Here is a 12,862-nt window from a genome sequence, read left to right as displayed (position 1 = left end):
TTATTCTGAATTCTTTTTTAGGTAGACTACCTATTACCTCTTCATTTGTTAGGTCTGGTAGGTTTTTATCTTGCTCCTTCACCTTCTGTGTGTTTTTCTGTCAACTCATTTTGCTTATCTTCCTGTGTTGGGCGTCTCCTTTTTGCATGGTGCAGATTAGTAATTCCCGTTGTTTTTGGTGTCTGTCCCCAGTGGCTAAGGTTGTTTCAGTGGCTTGTGTAGGTTTCCTGATCAAGGGGACTGGTGCCTGTGTTCTGGTGGATGAGGCTGGATCTTGTCTTCCTGGTGGGCAGGACCGCATCCGGTGGTTTGTTTTGGGGTGCCTGTGGCCTCATTATGTTTTTAGGCAGCCTCTCTGCTAATGGGTGGGGTTGTGTTCCTGCCTTGCTAGTTGCTTGGCATAGGGTGACCAGCACTGTAGCTTGCTGGTCGTTGACTGAAGCTGGGTGCTGGTGTTGAGATGGAGATCTCTGGGAGATTTTTGCTGCTTGATATTATGTGGAGCTAGGAGGTCTCTTGTGCACCCGTGTCCTGAAGTTGGCTCTCCCACTTCAGAGGCACAGCACTGACTCTTGTGTGCAGCACCAAGAGCCTTTCATGTACGCGGCTCAGAATAAAAGGGAGAAAATGTAGAAAGAAAGAATTAGTTGAAGAAAGAAAGAGAGAGAGAAAGGAAGGAAGGAAGAAAGAAAGAAAGGAGGGAGGGAGGGAGGAAGGACGGAAAGAAAGAAAAAGAAAGAAAGAAAGGAGGGAGGGAGGGACGAAGGAAAGAAAGAAAGGAAGAAAGAAAAAAGGAAAGAAAGAAGGAAAGAAAGACAGGAAGGATGGAGGGAGGGAGGGAGGAAGGGAAAGTAGGAAAAAAAGAGAGAAGATAAAGTAAAATAGAATAAATTATAAAATATGGTAGCATTATTAAAATAAAAAAGTAGTTATTAAAAAAAACGGACAGATAGAACCCTGGGACATATGGTGGGCGCAAAGCTATACAGAGAAAATCTCACACAGAAGCATACACATACAAATTAACAAAAAAGAACAGGGGGAAAAATCGAAAATCTTGCTCTCAAAGTCCACTTCCTCAATTTAGGATAATTCGTTGTAAAAAGAGGAAAAGGGGAAACAGTCTGAAATCTTGTCCTCAAAGTCCACCTCCTCAATTTGGGATGATTCGCTCTCCATTCATGCACTCCACAGACGCAGGGCACATCAAGTGGACCGTGGAGCTGTAATCCGCTGCCTCTGAGGTTGCACAGAGAGATTTCCCTGTCTCTTCTCTGCTCTCACAGCTCCCGGGTCTCTGACTTGGACCTGGCCCCGCCTCTGCGCGTAGGTCGCCGGAGGGCGTCCGTTGTTAGCTCAGACAGGATGGGTTTAAAGGAGCCGCTGATTCGGGGGCTCTGGCTCACTCAGGCCGAGGGGAGGGAGGGGCACGCAGTGCGGGGCGGGCCTGCGGCGGCAGAGGCCGGCGTGACGTTGTACTAGCCCGAGGCGCTCCGTGCGCTTTCCCCGGGAAGCCGTTCTTGGGTCCCGAGACTCAGGCAGGGGCGGGCTGCACAGGCTCCCCGGAAGTGGGGGTGGACAGTGACCTGCGCTCGCACACAGGTGTTGTGCCGGCGGCAGCAGCCGCCCCAGCGTCCCTCGCCCGTCTCCGGGGTCCGCGCCTTTAGCCGCGGCTTGCGCCCATCTCTGGAGCTTCTTTAAGCAGCGCTCTTAATGCCCTCTCCTCGCGCACCAGGAAACAAAAGGGAAGAAAAAGTCTTGCCTCTTCGGCAGCTCCAGACCCTTTCCCCGGACTCCCTCCGGGCTAGCCGTGGTGCACTAACCCCTTCAGGCTCCCTTCCTGCCGCCAGCCCCAGTCCTCTCCCTGCGCTCCGACTGAAACCCGATACCCGAGCCTCAGCTCCCAGCCCCGCCCGCCCCGGTGGCCGAGCAGACAAGCCTCTCGGGCTGGTGTGTGCCTGAGGGCACCGATCCTCTGTGCCGGAATCTCTCCGCTTTGCCCTCTGCACCCCTGTGGCTGCGGTCTCCTCCGCTACTCCGAAGCTTTCCCCCTCTGCCACCCGCAGTCTCCGCCCATGAAGGGGCTTCTAGTGTGTGGAAACCTTTCCTCCTTCACGGCTCCCTCCCACTGGTGCAGGTCCCGTCCCTATCCTTTTGTCTCTGTTTATTCTTTTTTCTTTTGCCCTACCCAGGTATGTGGGGAGTTTCTTGCCTTTTGGGGGGTCTGAGGTCTTCTGTCAGCGTTCAGTAGGTGTTCTGTAGCAGTTGTTCCACGTGTAGATGAATTTCTGATGTATCTGTGGGGAGGAAGGTGATCTCCGCGTCTTACTCTTCCGCCATCTTCCTCCGTCCCCTTTCTTTGCTTTTGTGTGCTTTTCTTGACTCTATTAGAGCTTGAGACTCTTCCTTCTTCTGACACGATGTGACTCCTTCAGTTGACCTGTCTTCTCCTTCACCTCCCTGAGACCCTCCGCTGGCCAGCGAGGGCCTCCGTCTCCGCCGACCCAAGTCCGCGCCACCGACCCCAGCCGACGACCTGAAGTTATTTCTATGACTGGCTTGAGGGAAGTATCTGATGAAATGTTTTTTCATCGGGATAGTCAATTGTCTTAGACCCAATTTGAGCGCCACTTCTCCCCAGTGAGCCCCTTTGTCGCATGTTAAAGCTGGCATACGTGGGCGTCTGTCTATGGGCCCTCTGCGCCATTGTTTTCTCTGTCTCTCTCTGTGCCAATATATAAATGTCATAATTGCTATAGCTTTATGAACAGTACTGATATCTAATGACTCCTGTCTATCTTGTTCATTTTCTACAGAAATTACTTAACCACTCCTAAATATTTGCTCTTGCCTTGCTTATACATTTTAGGATCTACCTAAGTTCCATAGAGCCAGTCGAGATCTTGATTGGACCTACATTGTCTTTAAGGATTAATTTGCAGAAGATGGACATTTTGAAATGAATATGTCATGTTCAGGATATTATACACTGAATCATTCCACCCTTAAATGTGAGATAGGATTGATTTATTTAGATCACCTTTAGGATCTTAAAATTTAGTTTTATAAGTTTTCCACAAAGGTTCAACATATCTTTTGCCAACATTATTCCTACGTAACAATTGGTTTTTTTTTTTTGTTACTGTTATCTTTTCTAAATTATATTTTCTGCTATTTGCTGCTGGCTTATGGGAACACAATTGATTTGCATGTAGAGATTCTATCTAGAAACCTTGCAGAACTTTCTCTTTATTCTAATTATTTATCTGTAGATGTTCTTAAGTGGTTTTACTGGAGACACTTATACAGTCTGCAATTTAAAGTTTGTTTCTTCCTTTTCAACCATTGTTTCTGTGTTGAATAAAGGTGTTGATATGTGCATACTGGCGTTGATCTTCTCTTTCAAGTAACTATCTCCAACTTCTCACAATTAAATGTCAAGTTTGTGTGTGTGTGTGTGTGTGTGTATACTCTATTAGATTAGGTAAATTTCTTTCTACTACTAGTCTATTTTTTTTTGAATTTTTGAATTTTATTTTATTTATTTTTTTATAGAGCAGATTCTTATTCGTCATCCATTTTATACACATCAGGGTATACGTATCAATCCCAATTGACCAATTCATCCCTCCACCACCACCCCCGCCTCTTCCCCCGCTTGGTGTCCATACGTTTGTTCTCTACATCTGTGTCTCTACTTCTGCCCTGCAAACAGGTTCATCTGTACCATTATCTAGGTTCCACATATATGCGTTAATATACGATATTTGTTTTTCTCTTTCTGACTTACTTCACTCTGTATGACAGTCTCTAGATCCATCCATGTCTCTACAAATGACCCAATTTTGTTCCTTTTTATGGCTGAGTAATATTCCATTGTACCACATCTTCTTTATCCATTCGCCTGTCAATGGGCATTTAGGTTGTTTCCAAGACCTGGCTATTGTAAACAGTGCTGCAAGGAACATTGGGTGCGTGTGTCTTTTGAAATTATGGTTTTCTCTGGGTATATGCCCAGTAGTGGGATTGCTGGATGATATGGTAGTTCTATTTTTAGTTTTTTAAGGAACCTCCATACTGTTCTCCATAGTGGCTGTATCTATTTACATTCCCACCAACAGTGCAAGAGGGTTCCCTTTTCTCCACACCCTCTCCCGCATTTGTTGTTTGTAGATTTTCTGATGACGCCCATTCAGGTGATACCTCATTGTGGTTTTGATTTGCATTTCTCTAACAATAAGTGATGTTGAGCAGCTTTTCATGTGCTTATTGGCCATCTGTATGTCTTCTTTGGAGAAATGTCTATTTAGGTCTTCTGCCCATTTTTGGATTGGGTTGTTTTTTTTTTAATATTGAGCTGCATAAGCTGTTTATATATTTTGGAGATTAATCCTTTGTCAGTTGCTTCATTTGCAAATATTTTCTCCCATTCTGAGGGTTGTTTTTTTGTCTTGTTTGTAGTTTCCTCTGCTGTGCAAAAGTTTGTAAGTTTCATTAGGTCCCATTTGTTTATTTTTGTTTTTATTTCCATTACTCTAGGAGGTGGATCAAAAAAAGATCTTGCTGTGATTTATGTCAAAGAGTGTTCTTCCTATGTTTTCCTCTAAGAGTTTTATAGTGTCCGGTCTTACATTTAGGTCTCTACTACTAGTCTAACAGCTAAGAGGTTTTTTAAAATGATAAATATATGTTGAATTTTATCAAAGCATATTTTGTAGTTTCTCAAATGATCATACGGTTTTTCTTTTTTATTCTGTTGATGAGGTGCTTTATATTGGTATATTTTCTAATGATAAAACATCCTTGAATTTTGAGGAGTTTGGTCTATGGTTTTTGTATTCATTGGAATAACTTTCATAGAATAGGGATTAATTGTGCCTTGAATATTTGGTAGAATCTTCCTAGAAAACCATGCAGGCCTGTTTGCCTGTTCTTCTTTTTACTGATTCAGTTTCTTTAATGGTTATAAGTGTTTTTGGATTTTCATTTCTTCTTTAGTTAGTTTTCTAAAGCTGATTTTTTTCTAGTGAGTTACATATCTTTTCAGAGGTCTATTTTATTAATCTTTTATGATTTTTTAAAAACAGCTTTGGTATTGTCCATTCTCTCTATTGTATCTTTATAGCTTATTTCATTAAAATGTGATAGTAACTACATTATTTTCCTTGCTCTGTTCTTTCTCTGGGTTTTGAATTAGACATTTAGCTTGTTTATTGCAGTCCTTCTTAGAGTTCTCATCCCCCCCAAAAACCATTTTTTTCTATTTCTTTAGATTTTTATCTATATGAGACGTTGGATGTTCACTAAACTTACTGTGACAATCTTTTTATGATGTAAGTCAAATCATTATGCTGTACACCTTAAACGTATACAGTGCTGCATGTCAATTATATCTCAATAAAGGTGGAAGAAAAAATTCACTGCTTCCTTCCTAATATAAGTACTTAAGGCTAAATTTCTCTGTAAATATGACTTTACCTATATTACATAAGTTTTACATGTTGTATTTTTATGCAACATATGAATTTTTCTGATTTCCATTATGTCTTCTTTGTCACATGTGTTATTAGAAATATGGCTTACAACTGACAAATGTGAAGTTTTCTAAATTCTTTTTTAAATTATTAATTTGTAACCTAATCATGGTACTAACTATTCAAAATTTATTGAGACTTGCTTTGCAGCCCCAGACTTGATTAATTTTTCTAAATCTTGCACGAGCATTTGATATATCCATTAGAATAACCTTGCTAATTGCTTTTCTCCAGATATCTAAATTCATACATTTTTTTTCCTGTGGATCCATAAATTAGTGAGAGAAATATGCTCCATCAATGAGGATTTGTGAATTTTCCTTACAATACTGTAGATTTTTACTTTTTATATTTTGAAACTCTTTTGTTAGTTGTATACATATTTGTATTTCCTAATGAACCAAATCATTTTTAGATAGTAAATATTTTTACTGAAAAAAATTTTAATCTAAATATCTGTGTTTCTGATATTAGTATTTGTAAACTAGCTTTATTCTGACTGATGTTTGTCTGGTGTATTTTTCCCTTTGTGTTATTGTGCTTTCTGATATAACTAGATTTTATATATTTACTTAATTTCCTCTAGTTTTTCTTTCTACAATTTTTTTCTTTACAGTTGTCTTCATTCCCTTTCCAGCCTTCTACTGGATTGATCAAGTTGTCTTTATTTCATCTTCTTTCCTCTCTACTGTTTTAGAAGATTGTATCTGCGGCTGTTCTTTTGCAATTACGATTACTATCCTTGATATTTTAACAACTATGTATGAGTTAACTTCTAAAGTTAAATATTTCTGCTTTTTCCTGGACTCTTACTCTCTTCCCTATTTTCTTGTTAGTCACTACTCATCCTTCCAATGTCAGCTCAAATGCCACCTTCTCAATGATGCCTGTTCTGACTCCCCAGACTAAAGCAGACACTCCTAAACTTGCCTTTCATAGCACTTCCCAGGGCTTATGCTGACATACTTGTGAGATCAGTCATTGATTCCCACCTCCCCAAGGTAATTCTGAAAGGGCAGGCATTGGCTGTGCTGCTCTCCCTTCTACTCAACCTGCATCCAAGTGCCGGGCACATGCCAGGCAACAAGCTATACTGAAAGCAGAAAAGCAGTGTGGGAGGGAGGGATGGAGAGGAGGAGGGCTGCATGGGTGGTAATGCTGAGAGATGAACCTGCAGGGATGCTGGATCTGGAAGAGTCTTATGTGTTCTGTCAGTTAGAAATCCCATTCTTCTGCAATAGAGACAATGATGGATAAAACAGAAGGGAAAGTCATTTCTTTTTCATGTTATGAAGTCTGCAGGTAGCAATCCCGGGCTGATAAGGAGCCTCCGTAAAGTCACTAGGGATTCAGGCCTTTTTTTTTTTTTTTTTTTCTTCCCAGCTTTACTATCCGTAGCTCATGGCTTATATCCTAAGGTTAACTTACAAGTCCAAGATGGTGGCTGGAATTTCAACTATCACTACCAAGTTCCAGGCAGGAATCTGGAAGGGGGAGGGAAGGGCAAGAAAGAGTACACCCAGGTAGGTGTTGCCCCCCTTTATGAAGCCTTCCTTGGAATCCCAGGGACTTACATCTTATTTTTGTCATGGCTAAGTTCCATGGTCAAACCTAGGTGCAAGACAAAAAATTTATTTTCAAAGCCAGGAAGATTGCAGTTTAAATATAATCAGGGGGTCTGTGTTATTAAGGGTGATGGGGGCAGGGGTTGCTGTTTGCAGATGATCACTGTGGTGTAGTGATATAGACTAGGGGTGACGGGGAGACAGGTAAGAGGAGGGGTTGGTATTCTGGGTGAGAGAAGTTGACATTCTGCATTAAGGCAACACTAACAGGAATGGAAAGGAGGGTCTGAAATGAGATCTGACAGACGGTGCGACAGGATCCTTAACAGTTCATCTTCCTGCTGATTTGCTTCAGAAGACACTTTGCCTACTGGTGTAATTTCACTTAGTAGATATCCTTTTCATTGAACTAAAGATAAGTATGAGTTGATCTCCCTCATAAATGATGGAATAAACTAAAACAGACTAATTTGTGTTTCTAAATCTATGTAGGATAAGCATTATTTTTAAAAATATATTCCCAAAGGTACTTATTTCCCCACCAAAGCTCTATTTCCAAAGACAGAGGGATATAGAGGACATTGATTAATAAGTATCAAACATATATATATTTTTAAAAGTACAGTCTTTCTTTGCTTATAGATACTCAAGATATATACAAGGCTCAATGTCAGAAAATTACACTCAGGAGTGTTTTATCTCCATGCTGCAAACCATTTGCATTTCCTCTAGGTATTCCCGCAATCTTTTAAACTTAGCATTTTCCCCCGCCCCACACCCATACAATGGTTATAAAAAGGCGACTTGAGGTATTTTGAGCATACCGATTTTATTTTAAGGAAAGTGGGTTGCTAGAAAATATATCTAGACATTTAACCATAAACACAAGGAAAAATACTTCAGATTTCTAGAATACTTTGGTTTTCTGGATACATAGCTGAGGTAAAACACATCTTTTATTAATAGACCCTTACTGAAAGTGAGATTAATTACTAAGCTTTTCTAAGTAAAAAATACGTGAGCATTTCTTGTTGAATATATGCTCTGATTGTTGTATCCTTGAGTTCTTGCTGAGGTCCGCAGTAGACAGATTTCAAGCAGGCTGTTCCCTTGAACGTGGCTGTGAGGTCTGGGAAGGTGGTTTTCACCTGTGAAGTTAGATCAAGAGAGCTCACTGGTGAGCAGAGCTCACTTGGATGGGGCGAGGGCCAGGTTACTCTGTACTAACCTGCATGGAACAACCAGCAGTGGCAAAGCATGTTCGCCTGACCAGACGTGGGAAGCTTGAAGCAGGCCCTGGATGGACTTGGGTGGAAACTGAGACTTCAGAGAAGGGGACACGATGGAATGTCCAGTGCACAGACTGGCAGAGCGCTGGTGCCCACGTGGTTGACCTGGTCCTTCCATTTAAGGTCCAGAAAATTGCACTTTGTCCCATGCCATGCTCATTCTCAGATGTGCCATAACTATTCTTTCTATTCTGTCCTAGTTTCTGGGCTGCTTTTTTTTTGAATAAAACTGGTCTGCTTACCTCTGCCAGGGGAGTGGGCTGCTACACTAAAAGGGGAGTGAGCGTTTCTTGGGTTAAAAAAAACCTAAAGAGTTTCTGGGGAAGCTCAAGGGATGTGAGTAGGAGCTGATGACTCACTGAACTCTCCTTTCTCAGCGATTCTTCATCTGTAAAAATTCTAGGGAGCATCCCAATGTCACCTGCAACCTTAATCATGGGTCTTCCAAATACTTAAAATTGGTGAACAAAAAGCAGCATTGAGCAATTTTAGTGATGCTCAAACAGATATCTTTTCATCAATGTTTGGCCATTTTAAGAAAAAAAACTGATGGAGTTGATCAGATGATCCAGCAGTTGTTTCAATTCTTAAATGCCATGGATCTAAAAGAAGGAAAATAGGGGTGAAAAGAGAACATATGTTGATGGTGATTGTAACGTGTTCCCGCCTCATTGGTAGGAAAATCCAGTTATGATGTAAATGTCTAGAGTCACAACTTCTGGGCTGAAGTTTTTCATGATATTAATATAATCTCATCACATTGTAAGGATCACAAACAACAAGGTTTCCCTTTAAGGTCACTTGTGACCCACAGCAGCATCATGATCTCTTCTGGGTGATGTTCTCTGCAGCCCCCTCCTGGCTTCTCTCCTCTAAGTTGGCAGTTTAACCATGTGGCTGGAATTCAAGCACAAGGGAGGGAAGTAAAGACAAGACAAAATCAATTACTTATTTCAGAGACATAAGAGATCCTTCATAGTTTCACCCAGAAACTGAGGTGAATCAGGAAATGGATGGCGTTTTTCAAATCACATGAATCAGCGCCCCAGAATTCATCATTTCCACCACATGTTTAGTTGGATTTCTCATTCTTTTACATTAACTGCATGGCTTACCTAACACAGTTTAGGGAAAGCTATGATTTCATTTTTAAAGGAAGAGAACTAAACAGTTTTGTTTTGAAATGATCACCTCCAGTCTTGGCTGCGATGTGTAGCAGCCTAATGCCAGAATTTCTTCAGTGAGTAGTTCTAAGGAAAAATCCCAGAAATTGCATGTGGAAAAAGGAAACACCTGTGGATTCTTTTAAATAATTTTTGTTGTAGAGAGCCTACTTCTGTGTTGGGCCCTAGGTGAGTATTTCACTTATGTCACTTTCTTTTTCCTTTAATGTTTACAGAGGACCTATGTAACATCAGGTTTGTTTAAGCTCCTTGATGAAGAAACTATACCTCAGAAAAGTTCAGGAACTTTCTCCAGGTCACAAGGCAAAATCATGACTTCAGTTTAGTTCCATTTTGCTTTAAAACTAAGGATGCACCCTAAATTATTATTTGGTTTCTCCCATTCCTCATTTTTATTATTAATGTATTTGTAATTCATTATCACTAAAAATACATATTTTAATAATGCTTTGGTGTAGTCTGTAAAGTACCTGTAAAATCGACCCCCCCACCCAAACATACACATAAAGTTACATAACTTATTGAGTTAAATGATACTAGCCCTCCTGGGTTATGGAGTAGATAGCTACTTCCTTCCCACTGCTTAGCTCTCTATATGCAGAGAATTTTTGTTTTTTAACACCTTTAACTGTAGTGTTGAGGGGCAAAGTACAAGGAGTAGTTAAACACATTTGGGCTCTAGTTTCTTTCTCCCTTTGCCCTGGCGTCTGGAGGATACAAGGTCGGCATATCCACCCAAGGGTTGCAAGGTCAGGTGTAAGACAGTGTCCTCCCTCCCCTCCCCACCTCCCCAGGGACAGAGCAGCCGGGCTAGACCTTGGCCAGCCTCCTCCTCCCGGGGGAGCGCTCCTGGGCCTCCGTGCCACGTAGACAGGAGAATCGGAATGTCGGGAATGGAGCTAGTGCCCCACGTGTCAAGCACAGAAGGAGGCGTGTTAAGCTTTCCATTAAGGCCCCAGGAGCCCGGCAGCTGCCAGGCACCAGGCTGAGCGCTCCCAGCACAACCCAAGGAAGAATGCACCTCCGAGACCCGCCCAGCTACTGACATTTCCTCCGGACATCTTAAAGGAAATCCGAGTAAGGCCTTGAGTACCCACAGCAGCTCCATCACCAGCGCTACAGAGAGACTGGAGTTCTGAGGCTGGGCTGAGCTTCCATGGAAACCTGCGGAACTACTTTCATTTAATTCTTTTATTAAAAAAATATTTCTAGAAAATAAAGACAAATCAATGTCAATTTGTTTTTCGATTGTTTTTCTCTTGGATCTGCGTGGCTACAGCGGGAGCCATGACACCTTGCAGCCAGAGATGGGTTCTTTGTCTTGTAGCTGAACTCAAGGGCACAGTCTTGGGCACGCTGGGCCACTCCCACTATCGGGAATCCCAAGACCCGGCCACTGGCCCTGAAGCGGCTGTGTGAATGTGGGCCGTAGAGCTTTCCATTGTCACTGCGGTAAGAGGGTCGTGGTGGGGACGTTCATGAGTTTCCTTACGCAAGGGAAACTTGAAAGCCACCCTTTGAGGCCGAGATGGAGAAAAAAGGGCCCAGAGAGACTGTTCCCCACCCCCATCCAGAAGGAAAGGGTCAGGCGCGACCCTACAGCTTTCCCTACCGAAGTTTTGCAACAGAGTTTCAACAAATTTTGCAACAAATTCCAGGAGTCTTGAAAGGTACTCTGCTTTCCAATTACGAATCTTTTCACCTGAGTACTCGCTCGATAAAGGCGAAAGATTCGGCAAAAGGGCAGCAAGTATCAATAACATTTGCCCCATAATTGGACGAGATGACTTTGTCCATCTGGGGGCCCCTCTCTTAACGCTCATTGTGTCCATCTGGGGACCCCCTGACCTGCCTCCCTGGTTCGCCGCATCTGTTCGTTTCTCTAACTCAACTCTGCTGAAACTGACCCGATCTAGCCGGGAGGCGCACCCCCAAATCGCTCCTCCAAGAACCCGCAGCAACTCCCTCGGTCTTTAAGAAGTTTCCAGCTCAGAGCGCGCAGGAGGATGTCGCACAGAAAGAACAAAATCACAGAGTCGGAGTCGGGAGGACCCCGCGGCCCCTGCCCCCGCTCTCATCACACGGCCGGATTCAGCCGGGGGACGTGCACGTACCTGGAGCTGAGGCCGGCGGAGTGGACGCGCCACATCTCGGGTCTCCGCCCGCGCTGCCTCCGGCCCTTTATGCCGCCCCTCCACTCTCCCCCGGCCCCCTCCCCCCGCAGCAGCCACGTCGGAGCTGCGGGACCGGGGGCGGAGGAGCTACAGAAAGTCTCTGCAAGGCGGGGGAGAGGGCGTCCCTGAAAGTCCACGCTCGGGCGCAGTCGCACTGGGCAGGCAGCAGTGAGGCCCCTGTAGTCCAGGGGGACGCCGGGGGAGCGGAGGGGGTCCGGTCCCGGGAAGGGGAGGTGTCAGGGGAGGGGCCCAGGGAGGTCAGGCACCGGGTGGGGCGCTCGGGATTCAGCCGGGCTGGGAGGAGGAGGAGGAGGAGGCGCGGCGGGGGGGCGGGGCCTGGGCGGGGCCGGGGGCGGGGCGAGGCGGTCCCGCGCTCCCGGCCCGTGCTCCCTTCGCAGCTCTACTCGCCGGGAAGGCGGCGCTGGCGGCGGCTGCTCTCCCTGTGTCCGCTCCCGCGCGCCGCGCTCCCGCCGCGGGTGGGCTCCGCAGCCCCCGGCCGCTCGCGGTCCCTCCCCGGCGGCGGCCCCCACCGTCCACTTCTCTCGGCTGGGGCGGCCCGGCCCTTGTGGCCCATCCGAGGGGCTCCCCTCTCCCACTCGGGCTCCTCTGCGGAGCTGGCTGGAGCACCCAAATTTGCCTCCTCGCCCGACGACCCCGTTGGGCGCGAACCTGCTCAACCCCGGTCCGGCCGTGCGCCCAGGGACGGTGCGCCTGGCGCTCGAGCCGGCGCCCCAGCCCGGAGCGCAGCGAGTTGGGGGTGGCTCTGGGCAAGTGGCGGGGGGCGGCGGCTGCTGCCTCGACTTCCCTCGCCGGGCGCTGAAGAAGACCCTCAGAGCCGCTCCGGGTCCCCGGCGCTGGATACTGGCACGAGGAGCGCGCCTCCCACCTGGTGAGCGACCCCCGCCCCGTCCCCGTGTGGCCGTAGCCGCAGCCCCGACCGAGCCCCGTTGGGGCCAGGGCCCGGGGGCGGCAGTGGCCGGCGGGTGGGTCGAGTCGATCTTGGGCCGGGTCGATCTGCAAGCACTGGGCGGGGGGCAGCCCGGGTGCAGGGTCAGGACTACCGTCAGTGCAGGGGCGCGCACAGTTGAGCTAGTACACGGGTTGGAAGTTTGTGTC

The 12,862-nt window shown here is 45.6% G+C and overlaps 1 long non-coding RNA gene and 1 other non-coding gene across 2 annotated transcripts; both read right to left on the bottom strand.

Moving 5' to 3' along the window:
• Window positions 1-7,950: 7,950 nt before the first annotated feature.
• LOC132485104 (uncharacterized) lies at window positions 7,951-12,001 on the bottom strand. The gene is made up of 3 exons (XR_009531390.1): window positions 11,687-12,001; window positions 8,328-9,285; window positions 7,951-8,247 (listed from the first exon to the last, which is right to left on the bottom strand). It is a non-coding gene; the product is annotated as an uncharacterized LOC132485104 (long non-coding RNA).
• LOC132487305 (small nucleolar RNA SNORD123) lies at window positions 9,385-9,454 on the bottom strand. The gene has a single exon (XR_009531591.1). It is a non-coding gene; the product is annotated as a small nucleolar RNA SNORD123 (small nucleolar RNA).
• Window positions 12,002-12,862: the final 861 nt, after the last annotated feature.

Source organism: Mesoplodon densirostris, chromosome 3 (genome assembly GCF_025265405.1).
Source record: "Mesoplodon densirostris isolate mMesDen1 chromosome 3, mMesDen1 primary haplotype, whole genome shotgun sequence".
Lineage (NCBI taxonomy): Eukaryota > Metazoa > Chordata > Mammalia > Artiodactyla > Ziphiidae > Mesoplodon > Mesoplodon densirostris.
The sequence above is the reverse complement of the archived record's forward strand: the minus strand, read 5'-3'. Positions and strand labels throughout refer to the sequence as shown.